We start from the raw sequence: 18059 nt of genomic DNA, 5'->3' as shown, positions 1-18059 counted from the left end.
TGTACTGGTCTGTTACGCCCCTGTCTAGGGGGTCAGGGTGCAACATACAAAGATAAATTAGCATGTTCCCTCTCCGATCCCCAAACCAAAATCCAGGATCGAGATGTTCCAACAGAATGATATTTATTTTAAACGAAAGAAAGTGTCAAACAAAACATGACACTACAACTCAGGGCGAACCAAGGCCAACATAATAAACAAAATAAGCCATTTCCCACAGAAAGTGCTAGCTAGCCTGATAGAAAGAAACAAACCAAAAGACAGTCGCTAACCCTAACTCCCTAATGTGAAAACAGTCCAAAGAAAATGGCAGTTCACCCCTACAGATTTAATACTATTTACAAAATATACAATTTATAAACAAAACCACGGCACAAAACCTAACGATTCAAAAATGCTAAATAAGATTTGGAAACCAAGAACAGCAAACAGGTGCTGCTGCCAGAAAGAGCCTCGCTAGCTGTTGGGAACCGTACTTTTAAAACTCCAGGAAGTGTAGGATGGACCAATCAGCTTCCTGTACTTCCCCCAAATCCGGCCAATCAGGCAGGGCACCTATAAGAACAAGAAAATAAAAACAACACATATGGCCAGGACCGTAACATGGTCTACTAGTAATGAAGCACGATGGTTGACAAACCAATAAAGTAGCAAAACAGCAATGAAAGAACAAAATTTGATGAAAATATAGAACAATTTCTATGAATAAATAGGCAGTAACACCAGCTTGAGCTGCCCGTAAACCCAAGCAAAAAAGCTTACAGCACCTGGTATTCCCAGGCGGTCTTCCTACCAAGTACTAACCAGGCCCGGCCCTATTTGGCTGCCGAGATCGGACGAGATCGGGCGCTTAGAGAGCGGTGTGGCCGTAACATGCATTTGACATCATCAACAGCTCTTAAAAACGCTAGAGAAGCAGAATGCATGACACTTGCTAAGAAGAAGATAAATGTGGCAAAGTACAAAGTACTATAACTGTACTGGTCTGTTACGCCCCTGTCTAGGGGGTCAGGGTGAAACATACAAAGATAAATTTGCATGTTCCCTCTCCGATCCTCAAACCAAAATCCAGGATTGAGATGTTCCAACAGAATGATATTTATTTTAAACGAAAGAAAGTGTCAAACAAAACATGACACTACAACTCAGGGCGAACCAAGGCCAACATAATAAACAAAATAAGCCATTTCCCACAGAAAGTGCTAGCTAGCCTGATAGAAATAAACAAACCAAAAGATAGTCGCTAACCCTAACTCCCTAATGTGAAAACAAGAGAAAACAATCAAAAGAAAATGGCAGTCCACCCCTACAGATTTAATACTATTTACAAAATATACAATTTATAAACAAAACCACGGCACAAAACCTAACAATTCAAAAATGCTAAATAAGATTTGGAAACCAAGAACAGCAAACAGGTGCTGCTGCCAGAAAGAGCCTCGCTAGCTGTTGGGAACCGTACTTTTAAAACTCCAGGAAGTGTAGGATGGACCAATCAGCTTCCTGTACTTCCCCCAAATCCGGCCAATCAGGCAGGGCACCTATAAGAACAAGAAAATAAAAACAACACATATGGCCAGGACCGTAACATGGTCTACTAGTAATGAAGCACGATGGTTGACAAACCAATAAAGTAGCAAAACAGCAATGAAAGAACAAAATTTGATGAAAATATAGAACAATTTCTATGAATAAATAGGCAGTAACACCAGCTTGAGCTGCCCGTAAACCCAAGCAAAAAAGCTTACAGCACCTGGTATTCCCAGGCGGTCTTCCTACCAAGTACTAACCAGGCCCGGCTCTATTTGGCTGCCGAGATCGGACGAGATCGGGCGCTTAGAGAGCGGTGTGGCCGTAACATGCATTTGACATCATCAACAGCTCCTAAAAACGCTAGAGAAGCAGAATGCATGACACTTGCTAAGAAGAAGATAAATGTGGCAAAGTACAAAGTACTATAACTGTACTGGTCTGTTACGCCCCTGTCTAGGGGGTCAGGGTGAAACATACAAAGATAAATTTGCATGTTCCCTCTCCGATCCCCAAACCAAAATCCAGGATTGAGATGTTCCAACAGAATGATATTTATTTTAAACGAAAGAAAGTGTCAAACAAAACATGACACTACAACTCAGGGCGAACCAAGGCCAACATAATAAACAAAATAAGCCATTTCCCACAGAAAGTGCTAGCTAGCCTGATAGAAAGAAACAAACCAAAAGACAGTCGCTAACCCTAACTCCCTAATGTGAAAACAAGAGAAAACAATCAAAAGAAAAATGGCAGTCCACCCCTACAGATTTAATACTATTTACAAAATATACAATTTATAAACAAAACCACGGCACAAAACCTAACAATTCAAAAATGCTAAATAAGGTTTGGAAACCAAGAACAGCAAACAGGTGCTGATGCCAGAAAGAGCCTCGCTAGCTGTTGGGAACCATACTTTTAAAACTCCAGGAAGTGTAGGATGGACCAATCAGCTTCCTGTACTGCCCCCCAATCCAGCCAATCAGGCAGGGCACCTATAAGAACAAGAAAATAAAAACAACACATATGGCCAGGACCGTAACATGGTCTACTAGTAATGAAGCACGATGGTTGACAAACCAATAAAGTAGCAAAACAGCAATGAAAGAACAAAATTTGATGAAAATATAGAACAATTTTTATGAATAAATAGGCAGTAACACCAGCTTGTGCTGCCCGTAAACCCAAGCAAAGAAGCTTACAGCACCTGGTATTCCCAGGCGGTCTTCCTACCAAGTACTAACCAGGTCCGGCCCTATTTGGCTGCCGAGATCGGACGAGATCGGGCGCTCAGAGAGCGGTGTGGCCGTAAGCTGCATTTGACATCATCAACAGCTCTTTAAAACGCTGGAGAAGCAGAATGCATGACACTTGCTAAGAAGAAGATAAATGTGGCAAAGTACAAAGTACTATAACTGTACTGGTCTGTTACGCCCCTGTCTAGGGGGTCAGGGTGCAACATACAAAGATAAATTAGCATGTTCCCTCTCCGATCCCCAAACCAAAATCCAGAATCGAGATGTTCCAACAGAATGATATTTATTTTAAACGAAAGAAAGTGTCAAACAAAACATGACACTACAACTCAGGGCGAACCAAGGCCAACATAATAAACAAAATAAGCCATTTCCCACAGAAAGTGCTAGCTAGCCTGATAGAAATAAACAAACCAAAAGATAGTCGCTAACCCTAACTCCCTAATGTGAAAACAGTCCAAAGAAAATGGCAGTCCACCCCTACAGATTTAATACTATTTACAAAATATACAATTTATAAACAAAACCACGGCACAAAACCTAACAATTCAAAAATGCTAAATAAGATTTGGAAACTAAGAACAGCAAACAGGTGCTGCTGCCAGAAAGAGCCTCGCTAGCTGTTGGGAACCGTACTTTTAAAACTCCAGGAAGTGTAGGATGGACCAATCAGCTTCCTGTACTTCCCCCAAATCCGGCCAATCAGGCAGGGCACCTATAAGAACAAGAAAATAAAAACAACACATATGGCCATGACCGTAACATGGTCTACTAGTAATGAAGCACGATGGTTGACAAACCAATAAAGTAGCAAAACAGCAATGAAAGAACAAAATTTGATGAAAATATAGAACAATTTCTATGAATAAATAGGCAGTAACACCAGCTTGAGCTGCCCGTAAACCCAAGCAAAAAAGCTTACAGCACCTGGTATTCCCAGGCGGTCTTCCTACCAAGTACTAACCAGGCCCGGCTCTATTTGGCTGCCGAGATCGGACGAGATCGGGCGCTTAGAGAGCGGTGTGGCCGTAAGCTGCATTTGACATTATCAACAGCTCTTAAAAACGCTAGAGAAGCAGAATGCATGACACTTGCTAAGAAGAAGATAAATGTGGCAAAGTACAAAGTACTATAACTGTACTGGTCTGTTACGCCCCTGTCTAGGGGGTCAGGGTGAAACATACAAAGATAAATTTGCATGTTCCCTCTCCGATCCTCAAACCAAAATCCAGGATTGAGATGTTCCAACAGAATGATATTTATTTTAAACGAAAGAAATTGTCAAACAAAACATGACACTACAACTCAGGGCGAACCAAGGCCAACATAATAAACAAAATAAGCCATTTCCCACAGAAAGTGCTAGCTAGCCTGATAGAAATAAACAAACCAAAAGATAGTCGCTAACCCTAACTCCCTAATGTGAAAACAAGAGAAAACAATCAAAAGAAAATGGCAGTCCACCCCTACAGATTTAATACTATTTACAAAATATACAATTTATAAACAAAACCACGGCACAAAACCTAACAATTCAAAAATGCTAAATAAGATTTGGAAACCAAGAACAGCAAACAGGTGCTGCTGCCAGAAAGAGCCTCGCTAGCTGTTGGGAACCGTACTTTTAAAACTCCAGGAAGTGTAGGATGGACCAATCAGCTTCCTGTACTTCCCCCAAATCCGGCCAATCAGGCAGGGCACCTATAAGAACAAGAAAATAAAAACAACACATATGGCCAGGACCGTAACATGGTCTACTAGTAATGAAGCACGATGGTTGACAAACCAATAAAGTAGCAAAACAGCAATGAAAGAACAAAATTTGATGAAAATATAGAACAATTTCTATGAATAAATAGGCAGTAACACCAGCTTGAGCTGCCCGTAAACCCAAGCAAAAAAGCTTACAGCACCTGGTATTCCCAGGCGGTCTTCCTACCAAGTACTAACCAGGCCCGGCCCTATTTGGCTGCCGAGATCGGACGCTTAGAGAGCGGTGTGGCCGTAACATGCATTTGACATCATCAACAGCTCTTAAAAACGCTAGAGAAGCAGAATGCATGACACTTGCTAAGAAGAAGATAAATGTGGCAAAGTACAAAGTACTATAACTGTACTGGTCTGTTACGCCCCTGTCTAGGGGGTCAGGGTGAAACATACAAAGATAAATTTGCATGTTCCCTCTCCGATCCCCAAACCAAAATCCAGGATTGAGATGTTCCAACAGAATGATATTTATTTTAAACGAAAGAAAGTGTCAAACAAAACATGACACTACAACTCAGGGCGAACCAAGGCCAACATAATAAACAAAATAAGCCATTTCCCACAGAAAGTACTAGCTAGCCTGATAGAAATAAACAAACCAAAAGACAGTCGCTAACCCTAACTCCCTAATGTGAAAACAAGAGAAAACAATCAAAAGAAAATGGCAGTCCACCCCTACAGATTTAATACTATTTACAAAATATACAATTTATAAACAAAACCACGGCACAAAACCTAACAATTCAAAAATGCTAAATAAGGTTTGGAAAGCAAGAACAGCAAACAGGTGCTGCTGCCAGAAAGAGCCTCGCTAGCTGTTGGGAACCGTACTTTTAAAACTCCAGGAAGTGTAGGATGGACCAATCAGCTTCCTGTACTTCCCCCAAATCCGGCCAATCAGGCAGGGCACCTATAAGAACAACAAAATAAAAACAACACATATGGCCAGGACCGTAACATGGTCTACTAGTAATGAAGCAAGATGGTTGACAAACCAATAAAGTAGCAAAACAGAAATGAAAGAACAAAATTTGATGAAAATATAGAACAATTTCTATGAATAAATAGGCAGTAACACCAGCTTGTGCTGGCCGTAAACCCAAGCAAAAAAGCTTACAGCACCTGGTATTCCCAGGCGGTCTTCCTACCAAGTACTAACCAGGCCCGGCTCTATTTGGCTGCCGAGATCTGACGAGATCGGGCGCTTAGAGAGCGGTGTGGCCGTAAGCTGCATTTGACATCATCAACAGCTCTTAAAAACGCTGGAGAAGCAGAATGCATGACACTTGCTAAGAAGAAGATAAATGTGGCAAAGTACAAAGGACTATAACTGTACTGGTCTGTTACGCCCCTGTCTAGGGGCTCAGGGTGCAACATACAAAGATAAATTAGCATGTTCCCTCTCCGATCCCCAAACCAAAATCCAGGATCGAGATGTTCCAACAGAATGATATTTATTTTAAACGAAAGAAAGTGTCAAACAAAACATGACACTACAACTCAGGGCGAACCAAGGCCAACATAATAAACAAAATAAGCCATTTCCCACAGAAAGTGCTAGCTAGCCTGATAGAAAAAAAAACAAACCAAAAGACAGTTGCTAACTCTAACTCCCTAATGTGAAAACAGTCCAAAGAAAATGGCAGTTCACCCCTACAGATTTAATACTATTTACAAAATATAAAATTTATAAACAAAACCACGGCACAAAACCTAACAATTCAAAAATGCTAAATAAGGTTTGGAAACCAAGAACAGCAAACAGGTGCTGATGCCAGAAAGAGCCTCGCTAGCTGTTGGGAACCGTACTTTTAAAACTCCAGGAAGTGTAGGATGGACCAATCAGCTTCCTGTACTGCCCCCCAATCCGGCCAATCAGGCAGGGCACCTATAAGAACAAGAAAATAAAAACAACACATATGGCCAGGACCGTAACATGGTCTACTAGTAATGAAGCACGATGGTTGGCAAACCAATAAAGTAGCAAAACAGCAATGAAAGAACAAAATTTGATGAAAATATAGAACAATTTTTATGAATAAATAGGCAGTAACACCAGCTTGTGCTGCCCGTAAACCCAAGCAAAAAAGCTTACAGCACCTGGTATTCCCAGGCGGTCTTCCTACCAAGTACTAACCAGGCCCGGCCCTATTTGGCTGCCGAGATCGGACGAGATCGGGCGCTCAGAGAGCGGTGTGGCCGTAAGCTGCATTTGACATCATCAACAGCTCTTAAAAACGCTGGAGAAGCAGAATGCATGACACTTGCTAAGAAGAAGATAAATGTGGCAAAGTACAAAGTACTATAACTGTACTGGTCTGTTACGCCCCTGTCTAGGGGGTCAGGGTGAAACATACAAAGATAAATTTGCATGTTCCCTCTCCGATCCTCAAACCAAAATCCAGGATTGAGATGTTCCAACAGAATGATATTTATTTTAAACGAAAGAAAGTGTCAAACAAAACATGACACTACAACTCAGGGCGAACCAAGGCCAACATAATAAACAAAATAAGCCATTTCCCACAGAAAGTGCTAGCTAGCCTGATAGAAATAAACAAACCAAAAGATAGTCGCTAACCCTAACTCCCTAATGTGAAAACAAGAGAAAACAATCAAAAGAAAAATGGCAGTCCACCCCTACAGATTTAATACTATTTACAAAATATACAATTTATAAACAAAACCACGGCACAAAACCTAACAATTCAAAAATGCTAAATAACGTTTAGAAACCAAGAACAGCAAACAGGTGCTGATGCCAGAAAGAGCCTCGCTAGCTGTTGGGAACCGTACTTTTAAAACTCCAGGAAGTGTAGGATGGACCAATCAGCTTCCTGTACTGCCCCCCAATCCGGCCAATCAGGCAGGGCACCTATAAGAACAACAAAATAAAAACAACACATATGGCCAGGACCGTAACATGGTCTACTAGTAATGAAGCAAGATGGTTGACAAACCAATAAAGTAGCAAAACAGAAATGAAAGAACAAAATTTGATGAAAATATAGAACAATTTCTATGAATAAATAGGCAGTAACACCAGCTTGTGCTGGCCGTAAACCCAAGCAAAAAAGCTTACAGCACCTGGTATTCCCAGGCGGTCTTCCTACCAAGTACTAACCAGGCCCGGCTCTATTTGGCTGCCGAGATCTGACGAGATCGGGCGCTTAGAGAGCGGTGTGGCCGTAAGCTGCATTTGACATCATCAACAGCTCTTAAAAACGCTGGAGAAGCAGAATGCATGACACTTGCTAAGAAGAAGATAAATGTGGCAAAGTACAAAGGACTATAACTGTACTGGTCTGTTACGCCCCTGTCTAGGGGCTCAGGGTGCAACATACAAAGATAAATTAGCATGTTCCCTCTCCGATCCCCAAACCAAAATCCAGGATCGAGATGTTCCAACAGAATGATATTTATTTTAAACGAAAGAAAGTGTCAAACAAAACATGACACTACAACTCAGGGCGAACCAAGGCCAACATAATAAACAAAATAAGCCATTTCCCACAGAAAGTGCTAGCTAGCCTGATAGAAAAAAAAACAAACCAAAAAGACAGTTGCTAACCCTAACTCCCTAATGTGAAAACAGTCCAAAGAAAATGGCAGTTCACCCCTACAGATTTAATACTATTTACAAAATATACAATTTATAAACAAAACCACGGCACAAAACCTAACAATTCAAAAATGCTAAATAAAGTTTGGAAACCAAGAACAGCAAACAGGTGCTGATGCCAGAAAGAGCCTCGCTAGCTGTTGGGAACCGTACTTTTAAAACTCCAGGAAGTGTAGGATGGACCAATCAGCTTCCTGTACTGCCCCCCAATCCGGCCAATCAGGCAGGGCACCTATAAGAACAAGAAAATAAAAACAACACATATGGCCAGGACCGTAACATGGTCTACTAGTAATGAAGCACGATGGTTGGCAAACCAATAAAGTAGCAAAACAGCAATGAAAGAACAAAATTTGATGAAAATATAGAACAATTTTTATGAATAAATAGGCAGTAACACCAGCTTGTGCTGCCCGTAAACCCAAGCAAAAAAGCTTACAGCACCTGGTATTCCCAGGCGGTCTTCCTACCAAGTACTAACCAGGCCCGGCCCTATTTGGCTGCCGAGATCGGACGAGATCGGGCGCTCAGAGAGCGGTGTGGCCGTAAGCTGCATTTGACATCATCAACAGCTCTTAAAAACGCTGGAGAAGCAGAATGCATGACACTTGCTAAGAAGAAGATAAATGTGGCAAAGTACAAAGTACTATAACTGTACTGGTCTGTTACGCCCCTGTCTAGGGGGTCAGGGTGCCACATACAAAGATAAATTAGCATGTTCCCTCTCCGATCCCCAAACCAAAATCCAGGATCGAGATGTTCCAACAGAATGATATTTATTTTAAACGAAAGAAAGTGTCAAACAAAACATGACACTACAACTCAGGGCGAACCAAGGCCAACATAATAAACAAAATAAGCCATTTCCCACAGAAAGTGCTAGCTAGCCTGATAGAAATAAACAAACCAAAAGACAGTCGCTAACCCTAACTCCCTAATGTGAAAACAAGAGAAAACAATCAAAAGAAAATGGCAGTCCACCCCTACAGATTTAATACTATTTACAAAATATACAATTTATAAACAAAACCACGGCACAAAACCTAACAATTCAAAAATGCTAAATAAGATTTGGAAACCAAGAACAGCAAACAGGTGCTGATGCCAGAAAGAGCCTCGCTAGCTGTTGGGAACCATACTTTTAAAACTCCAGGAAGTGTAGGATGGACCAATCAGCTTCCTGTACTGCCCCCCAATCCAGCCAATCAGGCAGGGCACCTATAAGAACAAGAAAATAAAAACAACACATATGGCCAGGACCGTAACATGGTCTACTAGTAATGAAGCACGATGGTTGACAAACCAATAAAGTAGCAAAACAGCAATGAAAGAACAAAATTTGATGAAAATATAGAACAATTTTTATGAATAAATAGGCAGTAACACCAGCTTGTGCTGCCCGTAAACCCAAGCAAAAAAGCTTACAGCACCTGGTATTCCCAAGCGGTCTTCCTACCAAGTACTAACCAGGTCCGGCCCTATTTGGCTGCCGAGATCGGACGAGATCGGGCGCTCAGAGAGCGGTGTGGCCGTAAGCTGCATTTGACATCATCAACAGCTCTTAAAAACGCTGGAGAAGCAGAATGCATGACACTTGCTAAGAAGAAGATAAATGTGGCAAAGTACAAAGTACTATAACTGTACTGGTCTGTTACGCCCCTGTCTAGGGGGTCAGGGTGCAACATACAAAGATAAATTAGCATGTTCCCTCTCCGATCCCCAAACCAAAATCCAGAATCGAGATGTTCCAACAGAATGATATTTATTTTAAACGAAAGAAAGTGTCAAACAAAACATGACACTACAACTCAGGGCGAACCAAGGCCAACATAATAAACAAAATAAGCCATTTCCCACAGAAAGTGCTAGCTAGCCTGATAGAAATAAACAAACCAAAAGATAGTCGCTAACCCTAACTCCCTAATGTGAAAACAGTCCAAAGAAAATGGCAGTCCACCCCTACAGATTTAATACTATTTACAAAATATACAATTTATAAACAAAACCACGGCACAAAACCTAACAATTCAAAAATGCTAAATAAGATTTGGAAACTAAGAACAGCAAACAGGTGCTGCTGCCAGAAAGAGCCTCGCTAGCTGTTGGGAACCGTACTTTTAAAACTCCAGGAAGTGTAGGATGGACCAATCAGCTTCCTGTACTTCCCCCAAATCCGGCCAATCAGGCAGGGCACCTATAAGAACAAGAAAATAAAAACAACACATATGGCCATGACCGTAACATGGTCTACTAGTAATGAAGCACGATGGTTGACAAACCAATAAAGTAGCAAAACAGCAATGAAAGAACAAAATTTGATGAAAATATAGAACAATTTCTATGAATAAATAGGCAGTAACACCAGCTTGAGCTGCCCGTAAACCCAAGCAAAAAAGCTTACAGCACCTGGTATTCCCAGGCGGTCTTCCTACCAAGTACTAACCAGGCCCGGCTCTATTTGGCTGCCGAGATCGGACGAGATCGGGCGCTTAGAGAGCGGTGTGGCCGTAAGCTGCATTTGACATTATCAACAGCTCTTAAAAACGCTAGAGAAGCAGAATGCATGACACTTGCTAAGAAGAAGATAAATGTGGCAAAGTACAAAGTACTATAACTGTACTGGTCTGTTACGCCCCTGTCTAGGGGGTCAGGGTGAAACATACAAAGATAAATTTGCATGTTCCCTCTCCGATCCTCAAACCAAAATCCAGGATTGAGATGTTCCAACAGAATGATATTTATTTTAAACGAAAGAAATTGTCAAACAAAACATGACACTACAACTCAGGGCGAACCAAGGCCAACATAATAAACAAAATAAGCCATTTCCCACAGAAAGTGCTAGCTAGCCTGATAGAAATAAACAAACCAAAAGATAGTCGCTAACCCTAACTCCCTAATGTGAAAACAAGAGAAAACAATCAAAAGAAAATGGCAGTCCACCCCTACAGATTTAATACTATTTACAAAATATACAATTTATAAACAAAACCACGGCACAAAACCTAACAATTCAAAAATGCTAAATAAGATTTGGAAACCAAGAACAGCAAACAGGTGCTGCTGCCAGAAAGAGCCTCGCTAGCTGTTGGGAACCGTACTTTTAAAACTCCAGGAAGTGTAGGATGGACCAATCAGCTTCCTGTACTTCCCCCAAATCCGGCCAATCAGGCAGGGCACCTATAAGAACAAGAAAATAAAAACAACACATATGGCCAGGACCGTAACATGGTCTACTAGTAATGAAGCACGATGGTTGACAAACCAATAAAGTAGCAAAACAGCAATGAAAGAACAAAATTTGATGAAAATATAGAACAATTTCTATGAATAAATAGGCAGTAACACCAGCTTGAGCTGCCCGTAAACCCAAGCAAAAAAGCTTACAGCACCTGGTATTCCCAGGCGGTCTTCCTACCAAGTACTAACCAGGCCCGGCCCTATTTGGCTGCCGAGATCGGACGCTTAGAGAGCGGTGTGGCCGTAACATGCATTTGACATCATCAACAGCTCTTAAAAACGCTAGAGAAGCAGAATGCATGACACTTGCTAAGAAGAAGATAAATGTGGCAAAGTACAAAGTACTATAACTGTACTGGTCTGTTACGCCCCTGTCTAGGGGGTCAGGGTGAAACATACAAAGATAAATTTGCATGTTCCCTCTCCGATCCCCAAACCAAAATCCAGGATTGAGATGTTCCAACAGAATGATATTTATTTTAAACGAAAGAAAGTGTCAAACAAAACATGACACTACAACTCAGGGCGAACCAAGGCCAACATAATAAACAAAATAAGCCATTTCCCACAGAAAGTGCTAGCTAGCCTGATAGAAAGAAACAAACCAAAAGACAGTCGCTAACCCTAACTCCCTAATGTGAAAACAAGAGAAAACAATCAAAAGAAAAATGGCAGTCCACCCTTACAGATTTAATACTATTTACAAAATATACAATTTATAAACAAAACCACGGCACAAAACCTAACAATTCAAAAATGCTAAATAAGGTTTGGAAACCAAGAACAGCAAACAGGTGCTGATGCCAGAAAGAGCCTCGCTAGCTGTTGGGAACCATACTTTTAAAACTCCAGGAAGTGTAGGATGGACCAATCAGCTTCCTGTACTGCCCCCCAATCCAGCCAATCAGGCAGGGCACCTATAAGAACAAGAAAATAAAAACAACACATATGGCCAGGACCGTAACATGGTCTACTAGTAATGAAGCACGATGGTTGGCAAACCAATAAAGTAGCAAAACAGCAATGAAAGAACAAAATTTGATGAAAATATAGAACAATTTCTATGAATAAATAGGCAGTAACACCAGCTTGTGCTGCCCGTAAACCCAAGCAAAAAAGCTTACAGCACCTGGTATTCCCAGGCGGTCTTCCTACCAAGTACTAACCAGGCCCGGCTCTATTTGGCTGCCGAGATCGGACGAGATCGGGCGCTTAGAGAGCGGTGTGGCCGTAAGCTGCATTTGATATCATCAACAGCTCTTAAAAACGCTGGAGAAGCAGAATGCATGACACTTGCTAAGAAGAAGATAAATGTGGCAACGTACAAAGTACTATAACTGTACTGGTCTGTTACGCCCCTGTCTAGGGGGTCAGGGTGCAACATACAAAGATAAATTAGCATGTTCCCTCTCCGATCCCCAAACCAAAATCCAGGATCGAGATGTTTCCAACAGAATGATATTTATTTTAAACGAAAGAAAGTGTCAAACAAAACATGACACTACAACTCAGGGCGAACCAAGGCCAACATAATAAACAAAATAAGCCATTTCCCACAGAAAGTGCTAGCTAGCCTGATAGAAATAAACAAACCAAAAGACAGTCGCTAACCCTAACTCCCTAATGTGAAAACAGTCCAAAGAAAATGGCAGTTCACCCCTACAGATTTAATACTATTTACAAAATATACAATTTATAAACAAAACCACGGCACAAAACCTAACAATTCAAAAATGCTAAATAAGGTTTGGAAACCAAGAACAGCAAACAGGTGCTGATGCCAGAAAGAGCCTCGCTAGCTGTTGGGAACCGTACTTTTAAAACTCCAGGAAGTGTAGGATGGACCAATCAGCTTCCTGTACTGCCCCCCAATCCAGCCAATCAGGCAGGGCACCTATAAGAACAAGAAAATAAAAACAACACATATGGCCAGGACCGTAACATGGTCTACTAGTAATGAAGCACGATGGTTGGCAAACCAATAAAGTAGCAAAACAGCAATGAAAGAACAAAATTTGATGAAAATATAGAACAATTTCTATGAATAAATAGGCAGTAACACCAGCTTGTGCTGCCCGTAAACCCAAGCAAAAAAGCTTACAGCACCTGGTATTCCCAGGCGGTCTTCCTACCAAGTACTAACCAGGCCCGGCTCTATTTGGCTGCCGAGATCGGACGAGATCGGGCGCTTAGAGAGCGGTGTGGCCGTAAGCTGCATTTGACATCATCAACAGCTCTTAAAAACGCTGGAGAAGCAGAATGCATGACACTTGCTAAGAAGAAGATAAATGTGGCAAAGTACAAAGTACTATAACTGTACTGGTCTGTTACGCCCCTGTCTAGGGGGTCAGGGTGCCACATACAAAGATAAATTAGCATGTTCCCTCTCCGATCCCCAAACCAAAATCCAGGATCGAGATGTTCCAACAGAATGATATTTATTTTAAACGAAAGAAAGTGTCAAACAAAACATGACACTACAACTCAGGGCGAACCAAGGCCAACATAATAAACAAAATAAGCCATTTCCCACAGAAAGTGCTAGCTAGCCTGATAGAAATAAACAAACCAAAAGACAGTCGCTAACCCTAACTCCCTAATGTGAAAACAGTCCAAAGAAAATGGCAGTTCACCCCTACAGATTTAATACTATTTACAAAATATACAATTTATAAACAAAACCACGGCACAAAACCTAACAATTCAAAAATGCTAAATAAGGTTTGGAAACCAAGAACAGCAAACAGGTGCTGATGCCAGAAAGAGCCTCGCTAGCTGTTGGGAACCGTACTTTTAAAACTCCAGGAAGTGTAGGATGGACCAATCAGCTTCCTGTACTGCCCCCCAATCCGGCCAATCAGGCAGGGCACCTATAAGAACAAGAAAATAAAAACAACACATATGGCCAGGACCGTAACATGGTCTATTAGTAATGAAGCACGATGGTTGACAAACCAATAAAGTAGCAAAACAGCAATGAAAGAACAAAATTTGATGAAAATATAGAACAATTTCTATGAATAAATAGGCAGTAACACCAGCTTGTGCTGCCCGTAAACCCAAGCAAAGAAGCTTACAGCACGTGGTATTCCCAGGCGGTCTTCCTACCAAGTACTAACAAGGCCCGGCCCTATTTGGCTGCCGAGATCGGACGGGATCGGGCGCTTAGAGAGCAGTGTGGCCGTAAGCTGCATTTGACATCATCAACAGCTCTCAAAAACGCTGGAGAAGCAGAATGCATGACCCTTGCTAAGAAGAAGATAAATGTGGCAAAGTACAAAGTACTATAACTGTACTGGTCTGTTACGCCTCTGTCTAGGGGGTCAGGGTGCAACATACAAAGATAAATTAGCATGTTCCCTCTCCGATCCCCAAACCAAAATCCAGGATCGAGATGTTCCAACAGAATGATATTTATTTTAAACGAAAGAAAGTGTCAAACAAAACATGACACTACAACTCAGGGCGAACCAAGGCCAACATAATAAACAAAATAAGCCATTTCCCACAGAAAGTACTAGCTAGCCTGATAGAAATAAACAAACCAAAAGACAGTCGCTAACCCTAACTCCCTAATGTGAAAACAAGAGAAAACAATCAAAAGAAAATGGCAGTCCACCCCTACAGATTTAATACTATTTACAAAATATACAATTTATAAACAAAACCACGGCACAAAACCTAACAATTCAAAAATGCTAAATAAGGTTTGGAAAGCAAGAACAGCAAACAGGTGCTGCTGCCAGAAAGAGCCTCGCTAGCTGTTGGGAACCGTACTTTTAAAACTCCAGGAAGTGTAGGATGGACCAATCAGCTTCCTGTACTTCCCCCAAATCCGGCCAATCAGGCAGGGCACCTATAAGAACAACAAAATAAAAACAACACATATGGCCAGGACCGTAACATGGTCTACTAGTAATGAAGCAAGATGGTTGACAAACCAATAAAGTAGCAAAACAGAAATGAAAGAACAAAATTTGATGAAAATATAGAACAATTTCTATGAATAAATAGGCAGTAACACCAGCTTGTGCTGGCCGTAAACCCAAGCAAAAAAGCTTACAGCACCTGGTATTCCCAGGCGGTCTTCCTACCAAGTACTAACCAGGCCCGGCTCTATTTGGCTGCCGAGATCTGACGAGATCGGGCGCTTAGAGAGCGGTGTGGCCGTAAGCTGCATTTGACATCATCAACAGCTCTTAAAAACGCTGGAGAAGCAGAATGCATGACACTTGCTAAGAAGAAGATAAATGTGGCAAAGTACAAAGGACTATAACTGTACTGGTCTGTTACGCCCCTGTCTAGGGGCTCAGGGTGCAACATACAAAGATAAATTAGCATGTTCCCTCTCCGATCCCCAAACCAAAATCCAGGATCGAGATGTTCCAACAGAATGATATTTATTTTAAACGAAAGAAAGTGTCAAACAAAACATGACACTACAACTCAGGGCGAACCAAGGCCATCATAATAAACAAAATAAGCCATTTCCCACAGAAAGTGCTAGCTAGCCTGATAGAAAAAAAAACAAACCAAAAGACAGTTGCTAACCCTAACTCCCTAATGTGAAAACAGTCCAAAGAAAATGGCAGTTCACCCCTACAGATTTAATACTATTTACAAAATATACAATTTATAAACAAAACCACGGCACAAAACCTAACAATTCAAAAATGCTAAATAAGGTTTGGAAACCAAGAACAGCAAACAGGTGCTGATGCCAGAAAGAGCCTCGCTAGCTGTTGGGAACCATACTTTTAAAACTCCAGGAAGTGTAGGATGGACCAATCAGCTTCCTGTACTGCCCCCCAATCCAGCCAATCAGGCAGGGCACCTATAAGAACAAGAAAATAAAAACAACACATATGGCCAGGACCGTAACATGGTCTACTAGTAATGAAGCACGATGGTTGACAAACCAATAAAGTAGCAAAACAGCAATGAAAGAACAAAATTTGATGAAAATATAGAACAATTTTTATGAATAAATAGGCAGTAACACCAGCTTGTGCTGCCCGTAAACCCAAGCAAAAAAGCTTACAGCACCTGGTATTCCCAAGCGGTCTTCCTACCAAGTACTAACCAGGTCCGGCCCTATTTGGCTGCCGAGATCGGACGAGATCGGGCGCTCAGAGAGCGGTGTGGCCGTAAGCTGCATTTGACATCATCAACAGCTCTTAAAAACGCTAGAGAAGCAGAATGCATGACACTTGCTAAGAAGAAGATAAATGTGGCAAAGTACAAAGTACTATAACTGTACTGGTCTGTTACGCCCCTGTCTAGGGGGTCAGGGTGCAACATACAAAGATAAATTAGCATGTTCCCTCTCCGATCCCCAAACCAAAATCCAGAATCGAGATGTTCTAACAGAATGATATTTATTTTAAACGAAAGAAAGTGTCAAACAAAACATGACACTACAACTCAGGGCGAACCAAGGCCAACATAATAAACAAAATAAGCCATTTCCCACAGAAAGTGCTAGCTAGCCTGATAGAAATAAACAAACCAAAAGATAGTCGCTAACCCTAACTCCCTAATGTGAAAACAGTCCAAAGAAAATGGCAGTCCACCCCTACAGATTTAATACTATTTACAAAATATACAATTTATAAACAAAACCACGGCACAAAACCTAACAATTCAAAAATGCTAAATAAGATTTGGAAACTAAGAACAGCAAACAGGTGCTGCTGCCAGAAAGAGCCTCGCTAGCTGTTGGGAACCGTACTTTTAAAACTCCAGGAAGTGTAGGATGGACCAATCAGCTTCCTGTACTTCCCCCAAATCCGGCCAATCAGGCAGGGCACCTATAAGAACAAGAAAATAAAAACAACACATATGGCCATGACCGTAACATGGTCTACTAGTAATGAAGCACGATGGTTGACAAACCAATAAAGTAGCAAAACAGCAATGAAAGAACAAAATTTGATGAAAATATAGAACAATTTCTATGAATAAATAGGCAGTAACACCAGCTTGAGCTGCCCGTAAACCCAAGCAAAAAAGCTTACAGCACCTGGTATTCCCAGGCGGTCTTCCTACCAAGTACTAACCAGGCCCGGCTCTATTTGGCTGCCGAGATCGGACGAGATCGGGCGCTTAGAGAGCGGTGTGGCCGTAAGCTGCATTTGACATTATCAACAGCTCTTAAAAACGCTAGAGAAGCAGAATGCATGACACTTGCTAAGAAGAAGATAAATGTGGCAAAGTACAAAGTACTATAACTGTACTGGTCTGTTACGCCCCTGTCTAGGGGGTCAGGTTGAAACATACAAAGATAAATTTGCATGTTCCCTCTCCGATCCTCAAACCAAAATCCAGGATTGAGATGTTCCAACAGAATGATATTTATTTTAAACGAAAGAAAGTGTCAAACAAAACATGACACTACAACTCAGGGCGAACCAAGGCCAACATAATAAACAAAATAAGCCATTTCCCACAGAAAGTGCTAGCTAGCCTGATAGAAATAAACAAACCAAAAGATAGTCGCTAACCCTAACTCCCTAATGTGAAAACAAGAGAAAACAATCAAAAGAAAATGGCAGTCCACCCCTACAGATTTAATACTATTTACAAAATATACAATTTATAAACAAAACCACGGCACAAAACCTAACAATTCAAAAATGCTA

The 18059-nt window shown here is 41.3% G+C and overlaps 16 pseudogenes; all 16 read right to left on the bottom strand.

Annotated features, from left to right (window-relative positions):
* Positions 1 to 755: 755 nt before the first annotated feature.
* Positions 756 to 874, bottom strand: LOC137110411 (5S ribosomal RNA; annotated as a pseudogene).
* An 867-nt stretch (positions 875 to 1741) lies between these two features.
* Positions 1742 to 1860, bottom strand: LOC137110326 (5S ribosomal RNA; annotated as a pseudogene).
* Positions 1861 to 2728: 868 nt separating this feature from the next.
* LOC137110267 (5S ribosomal RNA) lies at positions 2729 to 2847 on the bottom strand (annotated as a pseudogene).
* Positions 2848 to 3704: 857 nt separating this feature from the next.
* On the bottom strand, positions 3705 to 3823 carry LOC137110406 (5S ribosomal RNA; annotated as a pseudogene).
* A 1843-nt stretch (positions 3824 to 5666) lies between these two features.
* On the bottom strand, positions 5667 to 5785 carry LOC137111296 (5S ribosomal RNA; annotated as a pseudogene).
* Positions 5786 to 6644: 859 nt separating this feature from the next.
* LOC137110173 (5S ribosomal RNA) lies at positions 6645 to 6763 on the bottom strand (annotated as a pseudogene).
* An 868-nt stretch (positions 6764 to 7631) lies between these two features.
* On the bottom strand, positions 7632 to 7750 carry LOC137111295 (5S ribosomal RNA; annotated as a pseudogene).
* Positions 7751 to 8610: 860 nt separating this feature from the next.
* Positions 8611 to 8729, bottom strand: LOC137110171 (5S ribosomal RNA; annotated as a pseudogene).
* An 867-nt stretch (positions 8730 to 9596) lies between these two features.
* LOC137110360 (5S ribosomal RNA) lies at positions 9597 to 9715 on the bottom strand (annotated as a pseudogene).
* Positions 9716 to 10572: 857 nt separating this feature from the next.
* Positions 10573 to 10691, bottom strand: LOC137110395 (5S ribosomal RNA; annotated as a pseudogene).
* Positions 10692 to 12535: 1844 nt separating this feature from the next.
* Positions 12536 to 12654, bottom strand: LOC137110384 (5S ribosomal RNA; annotated as a pseudogene).
* An 858-nt stretch (positions 12655 to 13512) lies between these two features.
* LOC137110372 (5S ribosomal RNA) lies at positions 13513 to 13631 on the bottom strand (annotated as a pseudogene).
* Positions 13632 to 14488: 857 nt separating this feature from the next.
* Positions 14489 to 14607, bottom strand: LOC137110860 (5S ribosomal RNA; annotated as a pseudogene).
* Positions 14608 to 15474: 867 nt separating this feature from the next.
* Positions 15475 to 15593, bottom strand: LOC137111293 (5S ribosomal RNA; annotated as a pseudogene).
* Positions 15594 to 16452: 859 nt separating this feature from the next.
* LOC137110358 (5S ribosomal RNA) lies at positions 16453 to 16571 on the bottom strand (annotated as a pseudogene).
* An 857-nt stretch (positions 16572 to 17428) lies between these two features.
* LOC137110361 (5S ribosomal RNA) lies at positions 17429 to 17547 on the bottom strand (annotated as a pseudogene).
* Positions 17548 to 18059: the final 512 nt, after the last annotated feature.

This window comes from Channa argus, unplaced genomic scaffold (assembly GCF_033026475.1).
Source record: "Channa argus isolate prfri unplaced genomic scaffold, Channa argus male v1.0 Contig009, whole genome shotgun sequence".
NCBI classification, from domain to species: Eukaryota; Metazoa; Chordata; class Actinopteri; order Anabantiformes; family Channidae; genus Channa; species Channa argus.
The sequence above is the reverse complement of the archived record's forward strand: the minus strand, read 5'-3'. Positions and strand labels throughout refer to the sequence as shown.